Source organism: Ochotona princeps, chromosome 2 (genome assembly GCF_030435755.1).
Source record: "Ochotona princeps isolate mOchPri1 chromosome 2, mOchPri1.hap1, whole genome shotgun sequence".
Lineage (NCBI taxonomy): Eukaryota > Metazoa > Chordata > Mammalia > Lagomorpha > Ochotonidae > Ochotona > Ochotona princeps.
In genome coordinates, this window is record NC_080833.1 from 58,940,857 (window position 1) to 58,947,727 (window position 6,871).

Sequence of the window (6,871 nt, forward strand, 5' to 3'; positions counted from 1 at the left end):
CTTGAACTCTAAAATTCTCATAAGTTTAAGTCATTGTAAAATACAAAGAGCTTGTAAGCATTACTGCTTGAAATTTAGCTATTTTGGTTCTCATAAAAATACACATTAGAATACTTAAGCAGGGGCAGGCATTGTGGTGTATGCAGCAAGTTAAGTCGCCACTTAAATCCCATATCTGAATGCGTGGGGTGGTATTACACTTCCTCTTCTGATCTAGCTTCCTACTAAAGCATGTGAGAGGCAGCAAGCTATGGCTCCAGGACTGGGGGTCCTGCCATCAATGTAGGAATCCTGGAAGGAGTTCCTGACTCCTGTCTCAGACATGGCTGTGCTCCAGCTATTGCAGGCATTTGGGGAATCAATCACAAGTGAATTATTTCTCTCTCTCTCTCTCTCTCTCTCTCTCTCTTTCAGACACCTTAGGATAAATATTATCTTAGGATAAATATTACCTCAGGATAAATATAATAAATATTATGTCTCTCTCTCTCTTCTTTCCTCTTTCATTTTGCCTTTCAAATTAACAGACAAAAATTTAAATGAGTACATGATCATCATATATAACATCCAAATATTATACATCACTTATACTTTCTCCATGAAGTCCTATTTTCATACTGTTTTTGTGACAGAATTTTAACCTGGCTTACTATATTCTTTCAGCTGAAAAGTCTTCAAATGATCATTCTTTTCTCGCTGTGAAATATATGTGTACATTGAAAATTTGTGACATGAGCCTCCAAGTGCTAACTTTTAAAACTGAATTTTATAATTATTAATTTACCATAAATCTAAATAAAAATAATTGCATTTATATGTAGATAATAAACAAACTTAAAATGTATTACAAATCTATTTTTAGATGGTTATTTTTAACACATGTGTATATGTGTAGTGGAATGTTTCTTACAGCTAGAATGAGGCAGAGCTCAGTATCAATGCATTTTACTTTTATTCTTGTGGATAAAAGAATTGACATAAGTTGTTCCCACAAATAACTAGGTGGGAACAGAAAGAATTTTGTTTTAGCAGTGTCATTTAAATATTTGAACTCCTTCCAAGTTACATGCCAAAATTCACAGTTATCTATCATCAAAATTATTTTTAATTGTCTACCATCTGTCATCTCTATTAGGTCTTCTTTCAATTTTGTTAAAATCAAAGAATTAAAACTAATTTCAGATTTAATTAGTCACTTATTAGAGCCACTTACTTTCTCAACACTAATACGAATATTATGAATAGTCCAATTGTTTGGAACTCTGGATATTTTTGTGATTCTGGGTATCCTAGTAAGGTAGTAAAATGCGTGACGGGAACACATTTCTTTTTCAAAGCATGACAAAGATATGAACAACCAGCAAGCTAGCTGTCAAATTTTAGCAAAGAGTGAGTATTAAACTTTGTATCTAGAAATTTCTTCCTTGAAACAGTTGTTACCCCAGGTACACATATCTCAGTTTAAAATCTGATGGACTAATAATATTTCCTTTTGAAGTTAACTAATATTTATTCAACATCTTACAGATTTTTCTTTCTTGGAACAAAGATACCTGTAGCAGATTATATTTTCCATAAACACTATAAAAAATCTCCTATCCCTCATGTCTTTCTTGCAGTGTGCCACAGCACTCCTTTCATTAAGAAGTGGGATCTATTTTCCTTCCCTTTGGATTTTGAAATTCTGTGACTATGAAGGAAGTGTTGGTAGTTGGCTTCTGAGGGTCGATCTTGAAAGACAATAGAACTCTGCCTACTCTCCCTGGGAAGCTCACTCTTAGAACTCAGATGCCACACAGTAAGGAAGCTAAATCACATGGAAACTCTGAATAGGTGTTTTGCTGAAAGTGTTTTTCAGGGTATAAACAACTGTCAGCTTTGTGAATACATATGTGTGGGAAGTAGCTGTGACATCACTCCAGCTTCAATAACCTTACGCTTCTGAATGAGAATGCATGAGTGGACTTTTGTGTTTCAATTTGCTATAATTAGGGTCTCACATGTATATAGAAGCACTGAAATACTATATTTACTGATTTGAAATTTTTGGTTTTAGTTCACAGAGTAATACTTCTTAATATTATGACATACAGTATTGTACATGTAAAATGAGTGAATAAATGAATGAAGAAGTACAAGCCTCTTCATTGCTCATTCTTAGCAAACTTTTAGCTCTTTTGTTTAATCTTATATTCACTTCCAAATTTCTAATATCACACTTTAATGCTAGCTCTGCTTTTTAAAAAAGATCTTATTTATTTATTTTTATTGGAAAGGCCAATTTAGAGAGAGTAGGAAAAACAGAAAGATCTTCCATCTGTTGGTTCACTCCCCAAGTGGCTACAATGGCCAGAGCTGAGCTGATACAAAGTCAGGAGCCAGAAGCTTCTTCCAGGTTTCTCTCGTCGTTGCAGGGTCCCAAGGTTTTGGGTCATCCTCTGCTGCTTTAAGCAGGGAGTGAGGATCGGAAGTGAAGTAGCTGGGCTGTGAACTGGTGCCCATATGAGATCCTGGCACTTGTAAGGGGAGGATTATCCAATTGAGACCTTGTGCTGGGCTGTGTAAATTTTTATACAGCTTCCTCACCTTGAACTTCAATGTATACACTTACTTTTCCTCTTCCAGTTTTCTCATTATTCTTTTATCCTCTTTTCACAATACACTAACACTCTTAGTTTAAATTTGAGATGTACTGCAGTTATGTTTCTCTTTCTGAACTTTTTACAGCAGTTTTTATTATGTCCTTTGATTTGTCTAGGCCTCTGTGACTATTTCAGCCTCATTCTTTTGAAAGGACTGTAAACCAGCTTTCAGTAATGTCCATGTGACTGAACATATAATTTCTAGCTTGTTTTCCTTTTTTTTTCAAAAAAAAATAGATCTATCTTTTCTGGAGCCCATATCTTTCTATATTAAACTTGATTTACTGTTCTTTAGGCGTGGCACCCTAGACAACGCTATCATTGTCACTACTAGGTTTTCTTTCTTTTCTTGTCTCCACTATATTTCCTTAGATTTATTTATGTATGTACTTACAAGTAAATTATTTAATTGAAAATCAGAGTTATAAAATGATTGACAGAACGAGAGAGAGAAATCTTTCATCCACTGATTTATTCCCCAAATGGCCATAACTGCCAGAGCTGAGCTAGGTCTAGATCAAAAGCAGGAGCGTGGAACTCCATCCAGGTCTCCTACATGGGAAGTAAGGGCCAAGGACTTAGACCATCCTCTGCCCTTTCCTGGGTGCATTAGTGGGAAGCTAGATTAGAAGTGGAACAGCTGGGACTCAAACCAGCACACATGTGAAATGCTGGCATAGCAGGCAGTAGCTTAATCCACTAAAACACATGTTATCTCTTTCTTAGATTTTATGTCCCATGGTTTCTTCAACTATTTCTTTGTTTTGATGAAGCCCATCTAGTATTTTCTTTTTTTAATTTAAGATTGATTTATTTTTATTGGAAAGGCGGATATGCAGAGAGGAGGAGAGACAGAGAGGAAGATCTTCCATCCGATGGTTGACTCCCCAAGTGACTGCAATGGTTGGAGCTGAGCCAATCCGAAGCCAGGAGCCAGGAGCTCTTCTGGGTCTCCCACGCGGGTGCAGGGTCCCAATGCTCTGGGCCATCCTCGACTGCTTTCCCAGGCCACAAGCAGGTAGCTGGATGGGAAGTGGAGCTGCCTGGATCAGAACTGGCGCCCATATGGGTTCCTGGCGCATTTAAGGCGAGGACCTTAATCACTAAGGTATCGCTCTGGGCCGCTTGCTTTTCTTTTAGAGGTAATTCATGATTGAGAATCAGTATGTAATCTGCCAAGTTTAGCTTGTATTCTGTAGTTCTGTTCTTTCACTTCAGAGATTTATGAGTTCTGCTTTTGTAAGTTGTTTTTAAATAATGAAATTTTATAGCATTCAGTAAGCATATGCAAATATCATATGTGTTATTTTTCTCCTGAGTCATTAGTATTAAGAAACATGGAGGTGTATTAGTAAACATTCAATCGAGGAAACTAGAAGCACATATAAAGAATCAGTCACAAAATTGTTGAAGTGGGGAGACAAGATGAAGTTACTCTTTTCTAAACCTGTTTGCCTGAAGTAGCAGTGGTGGACATTTGGTTCCCAAGGTCTAGGATGGCTGTTCTGAGGAGGCCATTTGGCTGTTCTTGCTGTAACCCTCACTGTCCATGTCAGTCAACAGGGAACCCTGAGTTAAGGGAACCTAGGAATCTACAGTTTTCTGCTGCACAGGCTCTTTTTGCTGTTTCTGCAGCCACGGTCCGTAAGTTCAACGCTGAGAAACATAGGTTTGCCATTCCTGTGGAACTGTGTTACCGAGAAGGCTCATGGGTGTGCACTTGCACCACTGCTCTCACTGATGCTTTGAGGCACTACCGGAAGCAGAAAATAAAACCCACAAAACAAGCCAACAATAAATAACTTAATTAAATAAGCCACTAAGATGTATCTCCCTTTCAGTCATCCAGCACCTTGGCAGTGCCTCCCATTGGCAGACTCTCATCAGAAAGCAGCTGACAAAAGTGAGAGATACTGTTTGCGGATTGCTAGCTGTCTTGTGACACAGAGGAGATTCCAGAAAACTGAGAGCAAAGTTTAATCCAAATAACATATAGCAGCTCATAGAGCTTAATGAGAAAGTCAGCAAATCACCGAGAATTATCATTTTTCTGGGTGGGAATATCTGCTTGGTACATTATCAGAGTGGGGTATACATCTATAATTATATATTCTATAACATATTTTTAACAGAAATGCTTTGAGAATCAAATGAGAAATGCTTGTGGCAAAGAGGTTTGATAATTTTCCAGTTGTGAAGAAAAATTTAATGATTATGACATTTCATTGATTATTTTGGCATTTTCAGAGTTTATCTTATGCATTTCTGGTTTTGCTGACATTTTACACAATTTAAACAGAGTAAGAATTTAATGGCTAAGTGGGAATTTCCCCTTGTCTCCTATTTTCAGTTCAGGCTGAAAACTGAGTATAAGAGGTGCTAAATTCTTCACATTCTAAAGATTGCTGTGAAGGAAGCTGAAGTTACTTCAGCAGTTTAACCCCAGGGCCAGCCAGCCAAGAGGGGGAGGACTGGAGTTCTTGCTATCAGCTTTTCCTCTTTCTCCCACATTTCCTACTCCCACCTTAAACTGTTCTAGACTAAATGAATGAAGGACTGAGAATTTCTTTTTCCATTTTAGCTTTTTACTAAAATGAATATGATCTTTTAGCTGAATCTTGCTTTTATTCTTTTCTTCTTATTATTTAGTTAATTATATAGGTAGAAACAGACTGATTTCTCATTTGTTGGTGCACTTCTCAAATCTCTGAAACAACCAGAGCTAGAATGAGATAAAAACCAGGAGCATAAATCTTTTTTTTTTTATTGATTACATTGCATTATGTGACACAGTTTTATAGGTACTGGGATTCCCCCACCCCTCCCCAAACCCCCCCCCCCTTGTGGATTCCTCCACTTTGTTGCATTACCACAGTTTAAATTCAGTTGAGATTCTTTCATTGCAAGCATTTACTAAGCATAAAGTCCAGCATCTTATTGTCCAGACAAGTTCAACGGTTTCTTGGGGAGACCATCTCTGACCTGAAGGTAGAGCTGGCAGAGTAGCATCCCGATCAATTAAAAGCCCCGACATAACATCAGTAACAATTTATAACGTTATGGAATTAATTGACATGGTATTGAGTAACCAATATGTTAAAAGAAAAAAAAAAGAATGCAAGTTCTTAACCACATCCTGTGACTTCTTCATTGACATTTCAAGTTTAGTTTATATACAACCAGGTTCTATACACCTTAAAATGGCTATAGATTACTATTCAGCTGTCTCATGTCTATTTTAATTTTAGTATTTAGCAGTTTATAGCATTGAAGCATGATTTTGCTGAACCTGGCTGTTTTTCGGGTAGTCTAACTCTATAACTCTAACAAGACATATGTCAACAGTTCAGGTGAACAGTTTTAAGGAGGGGTGTGCAGAGAAATCTTCAATAACCCAGTGAGGAGTAACTAATCTTTGTGTCCCACCCAGTGAGGTATAAGTGCATCCCCACTGACCGTTTCCTGTCTGATTCTAAGCTTTCCTTGTTGTTCTCTATCTGTTCTAGATTTTTTGTTTGTTTGTTTTGAGGGGTTTCTGGAGTGATCCTGAGGTGGGGAACCCAAAGTTGGAACCAGGCAAGGACCAGAGAAAGCTCCTCTCCCTAGTCCTGAAGGAAGTTTACTGTTCTTCTGTTTCTGCTGACCGCTCAGGGATCCTGATTGTTGTTCCAATGACCTTGGATCCTGCAAGGCAGGATTTGGGGTTCTTCCATCCCATGTGGTAGATCCAAATGGGGGTGGGTGACCTCAGAGTTCTTGGTCTCCGAAGGCACTCCATTTCCCCGTGGTCTCCTTGGCAGTAGGGATGTAGTCCTTGGTGCTCGTACTCATAGTCCTTGGTGAGGAACTGGGAGTCTTCAGGGTTGGGATACAAGCCTCCTCCTGTCCAACTGCTCCACTCTGGGGTCCCCCTTGCCAGGAGCATAAATCTTAATCCAGGTCTCCCAAGTGATTGGCAAGGACCTAGCACTTGAATCAAACCTGCTGCTTCCCAGGGTGTGCATTAGCAGGAAACTAGAATCAGAATCAGACTCAAACCCTGGACTCTGAAATGTGGATGTGGGTATTATGGGTGTTATTTTAACTTGTGCATCAAATATTGTGCTCTAACTATTTTCCTTAAAAATTAACTATGCAAAAACTCCTTATCACTCTCCATGTATTATCACAAAAAAAGAAGGGGTATCTGTCACTTAGGTTTCTGTGCTCTAATCAGAGAGATTAGGAGT